The following is a 22,447-nucleotide window of genomic DNA, read 5'->3' as shown; positions in this document are numbered from 1 at the left end:
ATTGGTTGAACCTGAGGTAAAAGAGATATAAAGCTACATATACAAACTTGCTCTATATGTTAGTTAACGATCCAGCTATTTTATAGCTCACTGGTGTTCATAAAAATGGCACAAGGCTGAGGGGGAAAGGAAAGCTGATATGGCACCATAGGAATGTACTCTTCCATGATAGATGCTGCAGACCACACACAAAAGTACCCACCTCTACTAGAAAGTGAGGGAGATGACAAAAAATCCTGTCCTTCTGAGCTCTCTAATCAAATCCCTTAATCCTTGAATACACTGACATTTGAATACTGCACAGCTAAAAACAAGCAAATTGTGACTAGTAATTGCAAAAGAGTCCAAAGTGAGAGACTTTGGAAACAATGCAATAGAAAAGTTGCTACCTCTTTTCAGCAGAGAGATTTTTGAAGTATCCATTGTTTGCTTCTGCCATAAGGTAAAGAGATCCGAAAGGAAAAGATTTCTAGGTTTTTTGTTTGTTTGTTTTAGACAAAATGTACTCTAGATTACAAGCACTTCCACCTGTAACATGCCAGGCATGAATTTCACTCATGCTTCTGTGACATCACATGATGTTCAGGGCACAGGCCAAATTTCAGTGGTTATTTTAGAAGAAGAAAGTTCTTCTAAATGTCAGTATTCACTTATACTGTCACACGTCTTAAGCTTCTTTCTGGAACTCTTAACATTTGACCCTTAGTATTACTGTAGATGTTTAGGAGTATTCCTTCCCTTTGAATTGATAACCCAGCCATCAGCGATGTCACTTTTGAAGATTAACTCCCAAAACAACGTGATGTTCTTTGGAGTTAGTGGCAGGAGTGTACATAAGTGTTACGGGGGACCAAATAAGTGTCCTCACTGTTATGCTTTTTAAAAAGATGACTGAACTATATTTAAAATTATTGGTTTGATGTTCTCAGGCCTACAGTATCTGTAATTCCTACTGAATTTCAACAGATGTGGCAGCTCAACATATCTGAAAATAAGACTTTTATAATACTTTTTCCATTTCTCATAAAGCCCCCTGAGATGTTTAAAAGAGAAATCTGTGTGAGCTTTCGATCATTTTCTTCTGCAACACATGTGTTCTGCTCTGTTATTGTTAGTAGCCTCACGAGCCTTTCTGTTCTGATAAAGTCTCATATAATGATCTGGAGGAAAACGAAGCATTTTAAATAAAGGATTACACTGAGGTTGTAGATGGATATAAGAAAAAAAATATTCAAATGGAAGTCTATCATGCTTGACAATGCCCCTATAATTTACCCAGCTTTTATACATAAGATGGATGCTAGATACATTTACTGTAAAGGCAAAGGAGTAAGAAATTTATCTTGAATTTCTTATTATTTAAAGACTTCTTGTTTGATCTTGGGCAAATCACCTCAGTTCTCTGTGCCCCCAGCCTATTTTAACGGTTCTGTATGTTTAGGCTGTACCTAAAAATAAATGCCCCGCTTTTAATTGTGCCCTTGGTCACTATTGCAAAACAAATGTCATAAACTCTTATTCAATCAACGACTAAGGTAGAAATTGAGATTAAAATTCATATGAGAAATGAGTTTATGTACTGCACATCATCATGGGCTCCTCCTATCCAGAACAGCTGCTACACTTATTAGGCAAGCAAGTTGTAATCAGCTCCTTAAAGTTGTGAGTACGTCACGGTTGGGCTCAATTTGTCTGTTTAAATTCATTTCTGACTGTGCTGGCCTTTTTCGCTCCCCCCTAAAACATTTGAGATGAAGACTACAGGTACATCAAACTGGAAATATTACATGTAATGTATTCAGCAATAAGATCAATGTTTTCCATTTCAGTTTCCTTTGAAAAGGGATAAGACAGGATGCTGTGAGCTCACCCATTACTGGATCTTCTCTGGATCTTCACTACTTAGTAGGAACAGAATTGGCATATGCACGTGGCCTAATTGAAAATATTTTGCATTTTCTTTGTTTTTGTGCTAGCTATAAACTTACCAGCTCATAAATACTCTCCCATAATATATCGGCTGTGGCTGATAGGAGCATTAGGGCAGTACTGAGAGTTAAACTAATATATTGCACTGTTAGCTCTTAAGATTTGGTGATCTGAAGTTTCAGAAAAAAGCCTCAATGCTAAGCGGCCTGTTCAAGGGTTAGCAGGATATAGTTAGGAATGCTAACTATACCAGTAATAAAGCAAATTAATAATAAAACGGAAAATGGAAAAAATTACATTACTTACCTAAAGGTCAGATGCTTCTCACAGTCTTCATGTAGTGAAATATCACTCACTCCTTCCATTTGAGCATCATCCAATTTTTAACATGAAGTCTCCAAAACATAATTAAACACATCACAGCTCAGCAGAAGTAGTTTTAACCATCCCTGGTTCAAACATTAACTTTCTAAACAAATATTACAAATATCTCAGCAATATCAGAAAGGTTTTAATTACAAGTAGTAGATTTTTGTTTTTTGTTCTCCAAATGATTTGAGGGACTGTACTACAACACTAAACACACTAAGCATTCAGCATCCAAGAAGATTTCTTCTCCTATATAATACTAGAAAATCTTAGTAAACATATTAACAATAGTTGGCATATCTATCCTAGCAGCATTCATATGGAAAAAAAAAACCCTGAAAATTTTTATATATAACCTGTACATTGATTTTACCCAGAAAGCAAACTGTATCTTCTGAAATCCATAGATTTACCTTTGAGATATTTATCAATTTCTATTATTTCTGGCACATAAAACCATGTGAGAAAAAAAAAAATCCACAGCTAGTGAGAAGTAGAATTGTTTTCAAGGATTACTCAGGAGAGCTATATGTGAATCTGGTACATCATTATCATTTTATTACCCATTTTGATGCTATTTTTTCTTCACTCTGTTTATCAAGCCATGTTTTCTGTTTCTTCATATTCTTTCGGTATTTTTTAATCTACTTCAGTTGCTTTGGAAGGTCATAGAAAATAAGATAGAGAATGAATCAGGAAGTATTTTTCCTAAGAATGATTGTTTAGAGTTACTTACCAATCTGTTTTGGAGGTAGATTTTTATTTATTTATTTATTTGTTTGCAAAGTTTCAAAAGTGTTGTTTTGTTGGGTCATTCCAAGGGTCTACTTGGCAGCTGTCCTATTTTCAATGGTTGCTGACTGAAGTGATAAGTACAGCACATTACAACAAGTACGTTGTCATCCCTGTCATGAGTACTCTCAGTTTCCAGTGAATTGATGCTTTGATTTTTGACTGAAATATGTTGTAAATGTAGCTTGAGGCTTCAAATCTGAAACCAAATAAATATTATCAGTATCAGGAGTCTTTTAAATAGATAAATATCAAATCCACTTAATCTCCTTTTGTTTATTGACTATGACATGAATGTACTACCTGCTTCCACTCCTCTAGAAAAGAACAGTAAGTAAAACAGACCTCTTCAAAGCCTTTTGCTGTTGTTGGAGTGGGAGAAAAACTATTACACTAAGGCTAGACACCTCTTGTTCCCCCTCCTCAAAGGAAGAAGAGGAGAAAATATGACGAAACCCAATACAGCTACATATCAACTCTAATTTTCAATGGACTCTGACATTGCTAACAGACAATTTTCCTTCAGAAATATAGGAACAGTAACTAAAACAGCAAACTAAAATTCATGAAACTCTTTGGAAGATTAACAGACAAAAGTTGATTCTTTAGGGTTTGAGGGCAACTGGTTTCAGCTTTCCATTAATGGCAAAAGATTCCTGTGCAATATTCTTTTTTTCCTTTTAGTTCAGAATGATTTCCATATCATCATCTACAACATAGATGAGGGAACCATCATCCTTAGAGTAGCTCATACTACGGTAGGTAACATCCTGCTGGTTCTAAGTATTTTAATGTTATTTTCAGTATTTGAAGACTGTAGATTTAAGACTGTAGATTAAAAATTAAGATATGTTTCTCCTTCGAGTTTGGAATTCCACTGAAAACATTTCTTTATTTATTTTCACATGTACAACAACAAGAAGGAGAAAAACAAGAAAAGGAAAATACATAAGTATATAACCTCTGAATGAAATTAGTGGGAAAACAAAACAAAACAAAACAAAACAAAATAGCTAGTAGGAAAGATATCTCCATGAACATTCAGCTTTGAGAATAATATACTAAAACTTGGAAAAGGGAAAAAAATGTCAGTAAACAAGCTGCAAATCCTGACTCTGTTTTTTTTGTTTTTTTTTTTTTTTTTCATAGATATTTGTAATTTGTAATGAGAAACACAAGGGAATAGAAAAAGAATACCCAGAGAGGCTAGACAGAAGTGAAGAATGCACAGTCCAGCAAACAATCTGAATTTGAACAGTTATTCTAACACATGCCCTAGAGATCACTTTCAATCCATAAGAAAAGCTTATAGAAATCTGAAAAAGTAAGAGCTGCCTGTGAATTTAATGCTGTTGCATGACTCAATCTTAAATAAAAAAAAAAAATAAATAAAAAAATAAAAGGGAAAAAAGGAAGAAAAAAAAAATAAATAAAAGCAGAAACTATAGAAAGTACAAGATTCCAGAGAGAAACTAACTTTTCCAGTCTGGTGAAGATTACAAAGCAAATTAAATAGAATAAACTGCGGTAATATCAAATTAAAATTATGTCACTGCAGCAAAAAGAAGAATTTTTTCTTTTTTTTCTCATTTGTATAGGAGATTGCTGGGGGCTACATATCTTCAGGCATGGCATTTGGCATTTAATTATTTTCCAACAAATGAATCAGACATTTAATTTTTCTATTGATTTATTTTCTGTCACTGTCACATGCTACTTGTATACTAAAGAAATATGTGGGAAGAGAGCAGAGAAAATATGCTAGTACAGTGTTGACACACAGCAGCTCTGCAAGCAACTGCTTCAGGATATGCCTTAAGCAACTTTTGTATGTTAAGTAACCATATGAGGAGAAAAGTAATTTTTCCATACTGATAGCTTTTAGTTTTTTTTTTTTTCATCTCAGTTACAGTTGCTTCAAGGACTGACTTAGCAAACCAGAGGTCAGGTAAATGGGAGACATCAAATTATTCAGGAGCAGATTAATTGCTATTTAGTCTTAGGAAAAATAGGATATTAGGTGCCTCAATTTGCAATACACAGACAGTCACAAAACAATGTTATTTCAAATAAGCAAAATACATCTCCAATTTTCCTCTGATTTTGATTTCAGCTCAAGATGAAATATATAGACTTAGATAATTATATTAATACATTTGAATATGTTTACATTAGTGGTAATTTTTCCATTTTCCATTTTTCCATTTCCACAATGGAAAAAAAAAAAAAAATAAATAAAAAACAAATCACAACTTTCTCTATTAAACTAGTTAATCTTGTTTCTAACTTCATTTTATAGTACATAAAAATAACTTGGAGTTCCTCAATGAAGCACCTAAGCTGATTAAGCAAGTTAAATAAATCAAGTATATTCCAAGTTAAAAATAAGCAATTTTTGGTAGTATTTTTCCCCTCAAACAGCTACATAAATTTGCAGACTACTTATGCATATAAATTATTTTAGCACTCATTAAAATGCATCTTTTCAAGAATGAACAGCCAGCGAACAGCATATGGCTGTAAGGAGAATTATCATATTTCTTATTTTGGTAACGAATAAAATAATTTTATGATTTAGTCTTCTGAGCAAACACTCAGTGTGAACCTAGTATCACCTACATGCTTCCCGTGGCCTATTCAAACTTGCCTACAGCTAGTACAAGTGTTGAACCTTCTGTTCTGACAGTCTTCTGGGCATACAAAACAGCAGAGCAATTAATGAAAAGCCATGATAATAGGTAGATCTCTCCAAAAGTAATGCCTCCTATTTATTTCCAGAGAAACTACAGTAGATACAAAGAACAAAATAACACTACAAAACAGAGCAAATTCTCACCTACAAAACACTACTTCTTAACACAGTCACCACCATGAGCTATGCATTTTCACTAGTGATTAACAAGAGTCTACATGCTGCATCTGTAAAAATCTGCACCAGTGGAGGTGAACCACGGTTGCCATTTCCACTGCTGACATGTGCCACCCACAACCTCACTGTGCTCACAACCACTGTTTGGTCCCAAGAAACATTCGGCAATCATCAGTGAATGTCAGTGGGTATGATCTTTCACAGATGGAGGAATTCAGTGACACATCTTCGCTTCCATGTCAGACACCATTCTGCCAGACTGCCCCTCTGCTGCTATCTGTCACAGAGCAAAAAATTGTAATGGAATATTGGTGAAAAGGTTTAATTTTACTGCTGTGCTACCAACATCCATCTCTAATGCTGTGGGCTGACATAAAATAGGAGTCAGTATTTTTGGAACATTCCTCATATATATTCAAAAAGACATTAAGTAAACAGATACCTTTACAACTATGGAAATGGATTCAGATTAATAACAAACACAATTACTTGCAACAGGACTTCTAACCTTATGTGAACCACTAATCTTGCAATGCCATTCTGATCCACAAAATCTCACTGGAAAAACACTGGCTAAACAGAAACTCAGAATAAATACCGACTATCAGTACCACTTTTTATAACATGGTTGCCTTTGCAGAGTGCTTTTCCTCTAAGCTTTTTTTTTTTTCCTCTAACGTCTTTTAAGACTGCACTGGGCAAGTGATCTGGAATTAAAAAAAAAAAAGATCATAAGCACCTGATCATAAGCTTTATATAGCTTCAGGGAGCTATACTTTTGCTCACTGTGTGTGGCTTCATGTACTTCAGAACTGTCTGAGCAAATTGTGGTTAGTTTGCTAAAATAACAAACCAACTCATGACGAATTCTGAATTTTTAGAATATTCAGAAAAAAAAAATCCTTCATCTTTAATAAATACAGTCAAAAATTATTTAGGCAATTATTTTTCTTTCTTGAGAAGTGTTCTTTTCCCCTAAAGTGACAGAAAATGGTGCCGTTACCACAACAAAATGAAAACAAGCTAAGCTACGTAAGCTTAAAACAAAAAAAGGACAGATCAAACCAATTGAAACAAATAAGTATTCTACATGAGCATTTTTCCCTTCTTAGTAGGTTGATGTTTTTTTGTTGTTTGTTTGTTTGGGAGGCGTGTCTGTCATCTTACATATTTCCTTGAGACAGAAAAGCATCCCTATTTCAAGATGAAGAGGGTTCATACTAGGTATGTTCCAAAAGTAGCAGCTCCTATTTTATTATGTTGTTCCATGACGTCAGAAGATGTTAGTAATATGGCAATAAAAGTTGAAGTGTCCTACAAATATTTTTTTACATGTTGCTGTCTGACATGGTAGAAGAGGGGCAGTCAGACAAAATGGCGTCTGATGTGGAAGGGCATATGGATTAAAGGTGTGTCACTGAATTCCTACATGCTGAAAAAAATGGCAACCACTGACATTCGTCAATGCTCACTGGATGTTTCTGGAGACCAGACAGTGTCTGCAAGCACAGTGAGGTGGTGGGTGAAGCATTTAAGCAATACCAGAAGGGGGCCTACAGGAAAGCTGAGGAAGGAATTTTTATAAAGGCGTGTAGCAACAGGACAGAGGGAATTGTCTTTAAACTGGAAGAGGGTAAATTTAGACTAGATATTAGGAAGAAATTGTTTACTGTGAGAGTGGTGAGATACTGGAACAGGTTACCCAGGAAGACTGTATGTTGCCTCTCCTTGGAAGCATTCAAAGCCAGGCTGGATGGGACTTGAGCAACCTGATCTAGAGGGAGATGTCCTGGCCTATAGCTGTAGGTTGGAACGAGGTGATCTTAAATGTCCCTTCCAACCCAAACCATTCTGTGATTCTTGTGCAGAATTCAGAACAAAAAATAATCAGTAGAAAATTGCAGTTTTTAGTAATTATGAAGGCCTGCAAAGTAACAGCACAGAGTGAAATTGTAAACCCTGAGCTAAATACATTCCTGTTTGGTCAGTTGCCAGTTATTAAAGGAAAAATATCTGTTTGGTGAGATTGCAAAGAGTTTAATTTATGTATTAATATTGTTGTATTGTTCTATTTTCTCTCCCCACCCTTGAACCTCAATCATAATTTGCATGTAACATCAGAAAAGCACTAGTTTAACTAGGAATTGCTGGTAAACCTTCTGCCAAAAACTGCTGATTTCTTCTATAGCTACTTTAACAGACTCTGAAATTCAGAGTATTCAATATCTGTTCTACAGATACTGCAGATATAATACTCCAGACTGCAAATATTTAAACTCATTAATCACTTGAATCCAATTGTTTGAATATGACTGTGCATGTATCATGTAGCTTTCTTTTCTTTCCTTAAACTAAGAAAGCCCATAAAGCAGGCAATGAATATGCAAAAGAGTCATTTCCATGTAATTGACAACTGAAGAAAAATAAAACAACAAATGTTAATGAGAATGACACAGAACAAGAGGAAAAAAAAATAAATTCGGTCTTTCATTTCATATGATCACTATTCAAAGCAGTATAAAAATGATGATGCTCTCCCTCTTTCCTTCAAATTTTCTACTGTAAAACAAAATGTCAATAGGTTTTGAGTAACAAAGGAAATACAGAGGCATAGAGAAATCTGCAGGGAAAAAAAAACTAAGCACCATGTATTCTTGAGAGTAAAAATTCACTCTAATTGCTAAGTTTAAGTGCATTGCGGTGAAAACATTACTAAATGAGGAGGGGAATAAGGACATTTATTGTAATCTGTTTGCATATAATTTTAATCAAGTCATTTTTCATCAGATGAACAAGGTCCTGTTCAGGATTTTAAAGTCTAGAGTATCCTTAAAGTCAGTAACTGAGAGATAGTCATCTGAAAACTTAAATTCAGATGGAATTAACAGATCTCTAAAGTTGTTGGTTAATTTTGCAGGCCAAATACATGGCAGGCAACTTTATAAGAACTTCCTGAAATCTAAAGTTCAGCTGCAACCGTGAAACACAAGATTATATCAAAAAGGTTTTCCAAAGATACAGTTAAGAATTTTATCATTTAAATTTCTATCAAATAACATTCTAAATCCAGACTGTCTTTCAAAAAGATCAACAGAAACAAATGAAAACCATATGAATTTTAATTGAGACGAATTTCACTGTAAATTTATGGAGACAAACAGACCATGAAGGCTTTTCACTTTATATAGCATCTAATAATAAAATTTGCTTCATAATTTGTGGAGATGAAATTGAAAATTTCAAACTGGTTTTTAACACAATTTGTCTATGTAACATCTGTGCTAAAATAAATTATTGCTATACTGCCTATTTTTCCATTATTATTCATTTTCTCAGAGATCCAGATTTAAGAAAGTGTCAAAACCAAGAAAGTGCATACATCCTGTTGTCATCTTCCAGCCATATATGCTGCTTACAATTCACAGTCCTGCTAGAAGTGTGAAGGATCCTTGACAGTTTTCTTAGACAAAATGAATGACTCCTTGTACTTATGTATGGCAGGCAATATAGATGCATCTGTATGGCCTTTCTCTATGGATCAACTTGGTGTCTCCTGCTGAGGAAAAGTCAACTTCTCTAAGACAGAAGAATATAGCTTCTAGTAGTTGCTGAACATTTCCCTAATATTTGAGCCAATTTATCAACAGTTAGAAGAAGAAAATCCTGAAGGAGATAGTATCTAATATTAACATAGAGATACCAAATCTCTGGATCTAGAATCACAGAATATCTTAGGTAGAAAGAGAGATCCACTTCTACACCCCTGCCATGGGCAGGGCTACCAACCACAAGCTAGTGCTGTCCAGTGCCCCATCCAACCTGGCCTTGAAATCCTGCAGGGATGTGACATCCACAGCTTCACTGGGCAGCCTGTACCAGTGCCTCACTAGTCTCTGACTAAACAATTTTCTCCTAGCATCTAATAGTAATCTCCCCTTTTTTTATTTAAAACAATTCCCCCTCATCCTATTGCTAACAGATAATGTTATAAGCTCCACTGAATTGTTGGAAGACAGCAATGAGGTGTTTCCCACAACCTTCTCTTCTCCAACATAAACAAGCTTAATTCCTCAACCTTTCTTCATAAGAGAGGTGTTCTATCCCTTTGGTCATCTTCATGGCTTCCTCTGGACCCATTCCAACAGCTCCACATACTTCTTGTGCCAGGGGTTCCAGGCCTGGATGTGGTACCTCAGATGGGGCCTCATGAAGGCAGAACAGAAGGGGAAGGTCACCTTCCTCACTTTTCTGGCCAACTATCTTTAGATGCAGTCCAGAAACTTAATGTATATTGAACAAGTGTGGAAGAAAACAAATCCAGTTTGTTGCTACTTTCTTCTACTAGGACTGAGCTCTTTTACTAATTTATTTAAACAATGAAACGAACAAACAAAATGATTTAAAAAACAACAACTGTATCTGATAACTTTCACCTTTCCCCTACTTGAAATAATCATACAAGTCTTGAAATGAAGAGAGGGGAAATATCTCCCTGAAAATCAATGGCGTATAAAGATTGTAACATTTCAGTATAGAAATACCACAAGCACAGACTACAAACAAATGTGTTTGAGAGTGTTGCCTTAATAACACAGATCCCAATAAGCTTTTAAAAACCAGAGGGAAAGAGGTCAGAGACTGCTGAAGCAAAACTTGGATCTGTTTACGAATGAGCGTCAAGCAAGTAGGCGAACAACGCACTGACACATAAGATGTGAATTTGAACGCTCAAGAAGGAGAAAGGTACAGAAAGTTTATAAGGTCATTGCTACATGATTGCTGTAAACTATGAAAAGCTGAATACCAGTGAAGCAAGACGGAAAGGTTACAAACAACTGGCCCAAGGCTAAAAATGAAAAAGTAATAGCTCAAAGGCTAACTTGGCACAGGACAGAAGGTTACTACTGTAAATCAAAAGCAGGTCTCTACGGAGAAGGAAAGAGAAGTGCTAATGAAAGAAATGTGAAGACTGAACAAAAACTAAAGAAACAATGAAGTCTGATTCAGATTTTTATGAAGATCTTATTTACTGATGGAGTAACATACCATTTTGCTGAATATACTTCTGTTTAAAACTGATGTAAATTATATCAGAATCGAGCCCACAGGGTGCACAGATATCACACCTTGAAAGAGTTGGTGGATTACAAAATATGCAGGTCTTGTCTCAGTGGAGACAAAAATGAGACTTTTTTTCCTAAGAGAAAGTATTTCATTTTTTCCAGTAACCTCATATATCAGTAATAATAAGTTGAACAGTACCTGATAAATGACTAAGTTAATTCTTTACAATGCATTACTCTGATTAAGATGGTTTAGGCATGAAATATCCATCCTGGCAATCTGCTTTAGAAGTAGAGGACAGAGTCAGGAGATGCACATAAGATGCTGCAGTCTTAAATATAAGTATCATCTAATTGTCATGGGGTGAAAATAAAAGCCAATTAAGCTGTTCTGTTTCTTGCCTTACTATGGATTCATTATTGCATGACAACTGGAATGGGATGACTGCTTTATTAATAAAGAAACTCCTCTTGGAAAATATATTTTCCTATTTTCAAAATTTGAGAAAGAGATTGCAAGTCTAATTGGTGTAGGCCCTGAAATTAACCCTATTAATCCTAACAGCTCAGGCTATGCTTAAGCAGTTTAGCACATAGTTAGAGAAATTAGAAGATGAAAAAGGGCAATGCAGTCTGGTTAATCATACTCTCTTTTGTTCACAAAGAGATCCTTGAGATAGCGGGTCTCCAACCAATGCCAAAATCAAATAATTCATTGGGGTCACATAAATTTTGAGAATTAGAAAACCAAAAAAGGATAATAGGTGATTTTGTGCTATACATAGCCAACAGTACATTACATATAAAAGAATGAAAAGGAAGTATTTTATTAGTTTGTTCTGTGCAAAATCTTAATCCCTTTCTCCTAGGATCTACAATAAGACATAGGAAAACTTCAGTGATGAAAAGGACTGTGAGATTACATTTAATGTTTTAAATATTTTTCTGCACTTAAATTGAACTATCTTTGAAGTCATTAAAAGTATTATAATATTTATGGCAGCCTTGGCTATCCATGGAATTGGGATTCTGAATGCATATAAACATTTAGGCACAGAGTATCTTTTATCTATGTCAATGATTTATGGGCTGGTTCAGCCCAGTTTTGGTGACTAGCAGGGCGGAGGGACTTCGCGAAATCCGTGCCTCCAGAAGAGGGGAACAGGGGACCCCAAAATAATTAAAAACAGTGGCAACGATCTGGAGAGAAACAAATTAATTTACTAAATATGGTATTGGAATGCAAGATAACACACTGTAATACAATATATTAGAATTGAAGCTAATAAATCAAATATAATGAGAGAGTGTCCAAAAGGTGGATAGGTCTCACCATAATGCTGAGGTGAGATGCGCAGTCCAGGTGAACAGCAGGGAGAGCCTGACAAAGAAGCACAGAAGAGGAAGAGACAACAAAGAAAAGCACATTAGGTGACCTTGCCAGGGTTATATCTCCTCTATACCGCAAAGCCCCCTGGGGTGTGTTGTTTTTCTTCTCTTTTGGACAGGTGTCAAGAACTGGAGCATTAACACCTTAACTCCCAGTGCACTATATGACGTTATATGGAATGCCAAAAACCAAAAATCACAAAACCATGACAATCTAACACCTAGAATTCATTCATTCAACAATCTAAACCTGGAATTCATTGTTTCCCAAAGTCTTTAATATATCTTAAGGCACATAGAGATCATTAACATTTTTCCACATCAGCCAAACTGTGGGAATTGCATATGGTCTTTTAAACTTAGGCAAGCACAAGTTATTGCATCTTAGTTTAATCCTCTTTCATCAATATCTGTATTGAGTCACACAGAAGCATTCATACAACCATCAATAGTTATTCTTTAAATATAAGAAATTGTTGTGGAAAAAGGTACAAAAGAACAGTTTGTGCAGAGTCAGCTCTGTATTAAGCTAGCATACTCTGAATATCTATACAATAGTAAAAACATATTTGCCTCATTGTCATGTGTGCCACACCAGATAGGCTGTCAGAATCAAAACAATGATTTCACAGCTTGAAGCACACGAGAGAGGGATGATACAAGTCTTCAGCTGATGGCTGCTCCATTCACTGTAGCTTGACTTGCTTTTCAATTCTGCCTCTTTTGACTTCTAGCAGATAGTCTGACCAACATAATATCTTCCATGACAACAAACTCTCCCACACCCTTGCTGATGTCAGTGAGTGATAGTAAGGACAGTGAATACGGTAATGAAACCTTGGGAAGCAGAGTCATTGGTATGGACCTAGTGGGCAGGACATGCTTCCTCCCTGGCCAGTCGCCATCCCTTACTCCCCAGTGAGTCAAATTGGAATGAGCAGAAACAGATGACCATGACCAGCTACATCTACCCAGTACTACTGTAGCCCATGTGTATGCATGCCCCTTTGCCTATCTAGGAAGTCAAGTCATCAAATTAAGATCAGCAAAACTGAACACAGGCATAACTACAGCATAATTAAAGCAAATTCAAAGCCTATGATCCATAAATGCAGCTCCCAAGGCAGTGTGTGGAAGCTCCAGATTAGGCTTCTCAAAATTCTTTCATACCTTTTAGGTGTTTTTTGCAATAGTCTGATCTGAGCTAATGCAGTATCATATGAAAGCTGACCTTGAACAAATGCAAGCTAATCCATAGAATCACAGAATCATAGAATCACCAAGGTTGGAAAAGATCCACAAGATCACCCAGTCCCATCATCCACCCATCACCAATAGTTCTCACAAAACGATGTCTCTCAACACAACATACAAACATTCCTTGAACATCTCCAGAGTCAGTGACTCCACCACCTCCCTGGGCAGCCCATTCCAGCACCTGACCACTCTTTCAGAGAAGTAGCATTTCCTAACATCCAGCCTGAATCTTCCATAGCACAGCTTGAAGCCATTCCCTCTAGTTCTATCACCAGTTACACGAGAGAAGAAGCCGACCAAGCTCACCACAACCTCCCTTCAGGTAGTTATAGAGAGCTATAAGGTCTCCCCTGAGCCTCCTCTTCTCCAGACTGAACAATCCCAGCTCCTTCAGCTGCTCTTCATAAGCCGTGTGCTCCAGATCCCTCACCATCTTTGTTGTCCTTCTTTGAACCCGCTCCAGAGCCTCAATGTCTTTCTTGCAGTGAGGGGCTCAAAACTGGACACAGTACTCGAGGTGCGGCCTCACGAGAGCTGAGTACAGGGGGACAATTACCTCCCTGCTCCTCCTGGCAGCACTGTTTCTGATGCAAGCCAGGATGCCATTGGCCTTCTTGGCCACCTGGACACATTGCTGGCTCATGTTCAGCTGAGCATCAATCAATATCCCCAGGTCTATTTCCTCTACACAGTCTTCCAGCCCCAAGCCTGTAGCGTTGCCTGGGGTTGTTGTGGGCAGTGCAGGACCCGGCCTTTGCCCTTAAACCTCATCCAAGTGGAAGTGGCTGCAGATAGATGTATTGAATTCAAGAGCATTACGGAGACTGTCCCTACCAGACTGAATATAATTTGTTAGTTGGAAAGTTGGCTTGGAGAATTTTCTGACTGTTGATCACTACAGCTTGGAATGCTGATAGCTTAAACATCTGTAATTCTTATGCAAATTTACACTGCTTTAGGTGATATGCTCTGTGCCCATATAATCTCTACATCAGTTGTTGCTGTGGAAGGTTTGTAAAGAACATCAAAAGTAATTTCTGCCTGTTAGGGAAAAAAGAATGCTCCATCTGTCGAGATTTCTTGTACCATTCTTTATAGATTACATGGACATATGGGATTTATTTCCTTGTTCTGAATATGTAACTGAATATTGGAATTGCAGAAAAATCCCAAGTTCAAATATAGCCTAGGCATTGAGTGAACCAAGAACAGCTCTGCAGTGATGGTTGATTGATAAAATCTCAGCATGTGCTGGCAATGTGCACTTGTAACCCGGAAAACCAGCTGTATCCAGGGCTGCTTCAAAAGAAGTGTGACCAGCTGGTTGAAGGAGATGATCCTTCCCTTCTATTTATTCCACTCTTCTGAGATGTCACCTGCAGTACAGCATTCAGTTCTGGCACCTGCAGCACAAGGAAGACATTAACCTGTTAGAGCATGCCCAGCAGAGAGACACAAAGATGTTTAAAGGGTAGGAGCACATCTTCTGTGAAGACAAGCTGAAAGAGTTGGTATTGTTTGGTCCCAAGAACAGAAGGTGCCAGGGAGACCGTATAGCACCCTTCCTGTATCTAATGGGAATTCTACAAGTAAGATGGGGAGGGTCTCTTTATCACATGAATGCAGTAATAGGTCAAGGAGTAATGGTTTTAAACTAAAAAAGAGTATGTTTAGGTTAGAGAAAAGAAAAAAAAAAATCACTATAAAAGTGGTGAGGTTCTGGAACAGGTTGCTCAAAGAAGTGGTGGATTTCCCGTCTCTGGAAGTGTTTGAGACCAGGCTGGAAGGGGCTTTGAGCAATCTGGTCTGCTGGGAAGCCTCTCAGCCCATGTCATGGAAAGAGATGATCTTCTACGATTCTATGAAAAATGGTCTGCAAAGAGTAAAGCCTTTGGAACAGAAATACAAATATTAGAGATGCACATATTATGATATAAAAATAAAAAATCATAAAAAATGTTGAAATGAGTTATAAACAATAAAATGGCTTTGCAAATTCTGAGTTAATTTCAAAATATATCAGGACAAGTCAACACTGACAAAATAATGAACTTCCCAATTCCCAGAATCCAACATAGCTGTGTACATTTATGTTAGAACTTGATTATTATCAGATACATTAAATTGCACATCTAGATTTCCCCAGAACATACACTTCCACCACGTGAAAAAACTATGCTATGAAGAATCTCTTTATTCTTCCACCTAGCATCCATATAATGATAGGTTTCCAGCACACAAGGTTATTCTAGCAGTTAGCGACTGGAAAGTATTAAAGTATCCTAGCTAGACTATTAGTATTATTGTACAACACAGGATGTCGTGTCAGGTTCCAGAACGGGACAGATTCATGAGCCCCCTCCAGTTGCTTTCCACTGCTTTGGTAATGGAAAGCAGCCTTAAACCCACTTTAGCTGAACATTTAATCTGAATCTACGGTTATTTTGCACTGTCTGTCAACCACAAAGCAGCTGGAGCCTACTAACAAATCTGGCTTTCTATTTATGTATTCTAGTGGTGAGGGATTAATTTTCAGACCATATGCAATTGCTTACTAGTGAGAAAGGTTTTTATACTTTCCACATAGATATTATGCAATATAACATTTTAAGAGGGCATAATATTACAAGCTGCGAGTGATTCAAAGCAGACACACACAGCGGTATGGAGTCAAACACTTTCCTTTTCTAATTTGAAATTGTTTTCACATACAACAAATAATGCTTTATCCTTGAAGGGTTTTCTTTCTTTCTTTCATTTGTGGAAAGACTGGATGGGTCTCATAGGTCATTCACAGTGAAGAGAAAAACAACATTAAAAATAAATAAATAATAAATCCCTTTCAAGAGGTGAGATATCTTGTATTCTTTACAGGAAAATAATTATTTACTTGGATGAAAACCTTTTGTATTCCAGTGTAATTGTTAATATCTGTAGGGTGTCTTGGAAAATGAGATACTTTGCATCACAGAGTTATAACTGATCTAAATTTAAAAAATGGAGCAGATCTTAAGGTATCATGCAGGGAGGAGATACAAGGAATACAACTGTGAAATCAGTGAAAAAACCTCAAGTGATAACAAGTGGACAAGAAAAAATTATTTCACAGTGGGATTGGGGTGATCTACTTATGGGTTTTTTTGTTGTTGTTTTTGTTGTTTGTTTTGTTTTCTTGTTACTAAGAAAGAAATAGCAAGAAAGGTTTTCTTTGGACATTATGTTTTATAAAGAATCTTCAACTACTTCCTGCTGTTGCAGTAAAGATAGTTGTTACTGGAGAGGTCAATCAAAAGTTGTTTATTTTCATCTTTTTTTTTTTTTAATATTTTTTAAAGTTAAGACTTTGATAAGTTATTTTACATACACCACAAGCAACAAGATTACAATCTTAGGAAAATTTCGTGAAGGGGTGAATTTCCACCCCCTAGTCTGAAGAAGCCACATATGGACATGATGAAAACATGAACAAACGTGCATTCACGAGTAAGATAGATTTACATATTCTTTACAGAGCATTAAGAAAATTCAGAAAGACCTTTGACTGTGAGAATAAATAGTTTACATTTTCAACAGAGCACAGAAAGAATATGAGCAAACCACTGTAATGTATTGCTGTTAATGAAGAATAGGTCCCTTTTAATGTGCGTATGCTGCTACAATTTTCAGTGCTTTCAGCTATGAAAAGTTTTCCTCAGAGAATGAATCTGCACAGGAACATTCTCACTGGCAAAGGACATGGAGACAGCTGGTTTTTTAATCAGTGTTGGCACAAATCTGTGTAACCTCAGCTTCTGCAGATCAGAGAGCTCAGGGCAACAGAAACCTACTATTCAGGATAACACCACACAATCTCTGGATCAAGTTTTGAATTAGATGAACTGTGCTACTGAAGTACCTCCCTCATTTGATTTGCTGTAAATGAAATCTAGGGGTCTAGTTTCCAAATCAGTGCACTATGGGAGAAGTGGTGCTAGAAAGAATATGAAATAAGTTTAATAGAGAAAATACCTTTCAGAAAAATGATCAGTGAATGCAAGGAGACATGAGATTCAAGACTAACACTTACAGAAAAAGAAATTAAATAGTTAAATGAGACATATGTTAGGCAGATAAGCGCGACAGGAGAAATTATGAAAGTAAAATAACAATAATAGTAAAAAATTTCGAAGAACCCTTGTCCATGTGCAAGAAATTTGGAAGGCAGGAATGCCAATGATTCAGCTTCAAGTGTCAACACATGGGTGATGTCCAGGGGATCAGGCCCAGCCAGCACGGGTTCATGAAAGGCAGATTGTGCTTGACCAACCTCATCTCCTTCTATGACTGGGTGACCAGACTGTTAGATGAGGGAAGGGCTGTTGATGTAGTCTACCTAGACTTCAGTAAAGCCTTTGATATGGTCTCTCACAGGATTCTTCTGGGGAAACTGGCTGCTTGTGCCTGGACAGTTATACCCTTCTTTGAGTAAGAAACTGGCCAGAGGGCCATGCTCAACTGGTAGTAGATAATGGAGTTAAGTCCAGCTGGCGACCTGTTTCAAGTGGTGTCCCCCAGGTATCGGTACTGGGTCCCATCCTATTTAATATCTTTATTGATGACCTAGATGTAAGTTTGCAGATGACACCAAGTTGGGAGGTGGTGTGGACCTGTTTGAGGGTAGGGAGGCCCTTCAGAGGGAACTAGACAAGCTAGACCGCTGGGCTGAGGTGAATGGGATGAGGTTCAACAAGGCCAAGTGTCAGGTCCTTCACTTTGAGCACAACAACTCCATGCAACGTTATAGGCTTGGGGATGAGTGGCTGGATGACTGTGAAAAGGAAAGGGACTTAGGGGTGTTGGTTGATGCTCAGCTAATCATCCCCCTCTACTCAGCACTGGTGAGGCCACACCTTGAGTATTGTGTTCAGTTTTGGGCTCCTCACAACAGGAAAGATGTAGAGGTCCTGGAGCGTGTTCAGAGAAGGGCAACAAAACTGGTGAGGGGTCTGGAACACAAGTCTTATGAGGAGCGGCTGAGGGAGCTGAGATTGTTTAGTCTGGAGAAGAGGAGGCTCAGGGGAGACCTCATTGCACTGTACAACTTCCTGAAGGGAGGTTGTGATGAGGAGAGGTTTGGCCTCTTCTCCCAGACAACAAATGGGGCCAGGGGAAATGAATGCAAGTTGTACTACAGGAGGTTTAGGTTGGACATGAGGAAAAACTTTTTCTCTCAGAGTGGTCAGGCACTGGAATGGCTGCCCAGGGAGGTAGTGGAGTCACTGTCCCTGGCAGTGTTCAAGAGGCGTCTGAATGAGGAGCTGCAAGGCATGGTTTAGTAGCTTGTAGTAGGGGTAATGAGAAGATGGTTGGGCTAGATGATCTTATAGGTCCTTTCCAACCCTGTGATTCTATGATTCTATATACTTGAACGAAAATAATTTTTTTTTTTTTTTTTTGCAATTATTGAAAATAACATGCTCTTAAAGAGAAAAACAGTGAGATTCTTGCAGTATTTACAAAATATCATTAGCTAATGACAAGAAATTCATCTCAACTCTCTGTACAGCAGTTCTCGGGAATAGATAGGAATTGCTATAAGTACAGAAGTATGGTATGTTGTTGAAGCAAATGCATCTGCTCTTGAAGGCATCTTCCGGGTAACCCTTGGTATAGTCTGTGAGACTGTGTGATTCAGAGGTCTTTTCATACAGATGTGTATTACAGTGATCATCCCACAAGATTAGATAGTCTTTCAACTGGTGCACCTGCTACATCTGAGAGCAAGCTTCTTCTTTCCTTTTGAAGTCTGTTCAGATTTTTTTTTTTTCCTTTTTTTTGTGTGTGTGTGAGGATAGAACATAGGAAATCTGACATATCTTTTCATAATGTGTTTCTCTATATGGGTGATAATAGCAAGTTCTGCACTTTGCTGTTTTGATGTGAATAGCTTATACTAAAAAAAACCTGCATGAATGTGTATGGATTGATGAGGGGCAGGGAAAAGCATATATTTACTGGCTTCTAAGATATAGGTTAATTATTACAGATTTCTTAGCTGTTATAATCACAGTTACAAAAAATTGTGTAAGGAAATATTAATTTATCCTCTTTACCTTAGAATGATAAATATTCAAGTGTAATTTTGGTTGGCAATTATGGTTCACTAATTTCTCATTGCTGCAGTAAGCATCCAATATGTGTGTTCATGCATAATTATACAGGAACAACCGTTTAATTTTGAATGTGCATTTGCCAGTTGTTGCTCTTCAAAACAAAATCCAATTGATTGTATTCTAAAGGTAGGCAAGGAGTAATTTTCAGGATCTTTTACAAGATATTAGTCCTTACTGGTTCCTTCTGTTCACTTAATATTCATTTGAAAGCTTCTGCAAATGTTCTTAGATGAGTGAATCATAAAGATTCAATCTCTTTCAAGCCTCTAGAAGAACTGAGAGGAAATACAGAAGCAGCATGATCTTACAAAACATCCATATATATGTATAAAAGAAAAAAATGAGCTTTACTAAGCCAATTCACTTTCTAGAAGTGCAGACAAGATCAGGATTACTTCAAGAGGAGAATTTGTACTGCATGCATGCAAAAGGCAGGGCTGAGGATAAACATTTTTATTTTTACTTTAGATACAGCAAGTATCTCATTCTATCACTATTTACAATCGCATTGAGTTTCTGATTAGGCTTTGAGACACAAACATAATGCCTCTGTGAATAAACATACAGTAATTCTGGATTTTGATTAAAACTGAAGATTTCATCTTAAATGTCAATGCAATAGGTCAAGTATTAGATGAGGGTGAGTGAAAGCAAATGTAGACTTTTTAAATCAACTTATTAACTACAAGATAACTTCAAAATATTTCTAGAATTCACAAAAAATCTTTTAGTGCAAATGCTTCTCCAAATGCATATCCATAGTTTTCATTCTACCGGAGCTCCTTTAAAAAATGATATTTTACACATTCCTAAACTTCAAGGAAGAAAAAAATTGTAACATCATAACTCTTCTTTGCAAGGATTAAGGAGGTGGAAAAGGGAGTTTAGAAAATAACATAATCTCTTTAAAAGTTTTTAAAAATTGCATGTAAATGCTTCTCTGAACATTTGAAAAGCATTTTTACCTGATCTTTCTGACAAAGAGAAAAATACTAAGTTTTTCACAATGCAACAGAAAGGTGTTCTGCTGAATGATTTCCTTCTTTGACAAGAATCCAGCTCCTCAGAGCAGGAAATGAGACTTCACTAACTAGAATATGTCTCTGAGGCAGAGGACAGCTAACACTGCTGCTTCCTACCTTCTCAGTGTTCTTTAGGCTAACAGACTATTGTTTTCAGTTCTTTTGGACACTGAAACAATAGGCAAGTTTTCAGGAAAGCTAAAGAAAGTTAATTTGCCGGTTTTATGCTGAATTAGACTTCTTTGCAATAGGTATGCAGTGGCTGGTTTTTCCAATTACACTGCACTACAGTTGATTTATTACTGTCATATACAGTGACAGAGCTGGGAGGGAAATGGTCCGTTCCAGTCAGAGCTAGCTGCTGCCAGCTACTTCTTTCTAACTCCTTCCTTTCTTCAGAGAGCTGTACCAACTGCTTGGGGAAGATCCTACTGTCTCCTGTCCAGACAAGAGGGTCCCACATCCCTGGGAAAGAGGCAGAATGCTTCTTCCACCAACTCTGTGGCTGCCTCTTAAGCCAATTGTTTTAATATTTTAACAGCTCACCGCTGCATAACAGTAACTAGGTTTTATGATGAAATATTTATGAAGTCTGAAAAACAGACTGCTTTGTGCACTCACATTTTCTTGATCATTGTTTTGATGGCTGTCTCTTAGCATTAAAAATCTGTGTTTATTTACACTGATGTGAATTCAGGGTGATGCCTCTGAGATACATTACGTGTATATTGATGAAATCCATGGCAGTATTTATTTGAAAGGTTGAAACAAAAAGCTGTATATATTTGGTTAGTTGGACTAGTGCATGCCTTGTTATTAGATGATTCTTTCTCTTCTTTGGAATGCATGTAATGCATAATGAGGTGAAAAGGGAAGATGTGGCAACAATTCTCAAGGGATTTATGTAAATAAGAAGTATTGGCACATTTCTCAGCAATGTTAAGTTTCTCAGCAAAACTTAAAAAAAAAAAAGTCAAGGAAATGGTGCATAAAATATGCATGAATCAGATCTTAACTGCAGTCTAATTCTTGAGGAACAATGATGGCATTACAAAGTCTCAAGGCATTTAACTGTCATCCTTCTGGGATAAGGGAACTTGAGCACGGGGAAACACACAGCAACAAGAAAAAAAGCACTAATGGAAATCTTAATTATACATACCTAATTATGAAAATTTCACAAAGCAGAAGTGCAGAAATTGTAAGCTTCCTCAAGCAAATAATGCTGCATATAAACTACCAAAAACAAAGCTGAGAGCTAGGAAGGACCCATGTTAGAATCCTTCTCTAATCCTTAAGAAGAGGAAACATAATAGTAAGAAAAATTAGAACAGTTACAACTCTGCAAGGAGAGTGTTTTTAAGAAGTAAATGTATTTAACTGTAATGGAATCAAACACAATACACCTTTCTGTAATTGCAGAAATTTAGGTGTCTGTATTTATGCCTTTGCAAGGAACAGAAGTAGAAAATTACAATATTTACACACTACATAGTATAAGAACTTGCCTCAGCAGTAAGCATAATCATTAATTATGCAGCCACCATTATATGAGTATTCTGACAGACTTTGTTTTTAACTCATCTGTATAATCCAAAAGGTACT

Source organism: Centrocercus urophasianus, unplaced genomic scaffold (genome assembly GCF_019232065.1).
Source record: "Centrocercus urophasianus isolate 14NV4802_14NV808 unplaced genomic scaffold, USGS_Curo_1.0 seq_12, whole genome shotgun sequence".
NCBI classification, from domain to species: domain Eukaryota; kingdom Metazoa; phylum Chordata; class Aves; order Galliformes; family Phasianidae; genus Centrocercus; species Centrocercus urophasianus.
Note: the sequence above shows the minus strand (reverse complement) of the source record.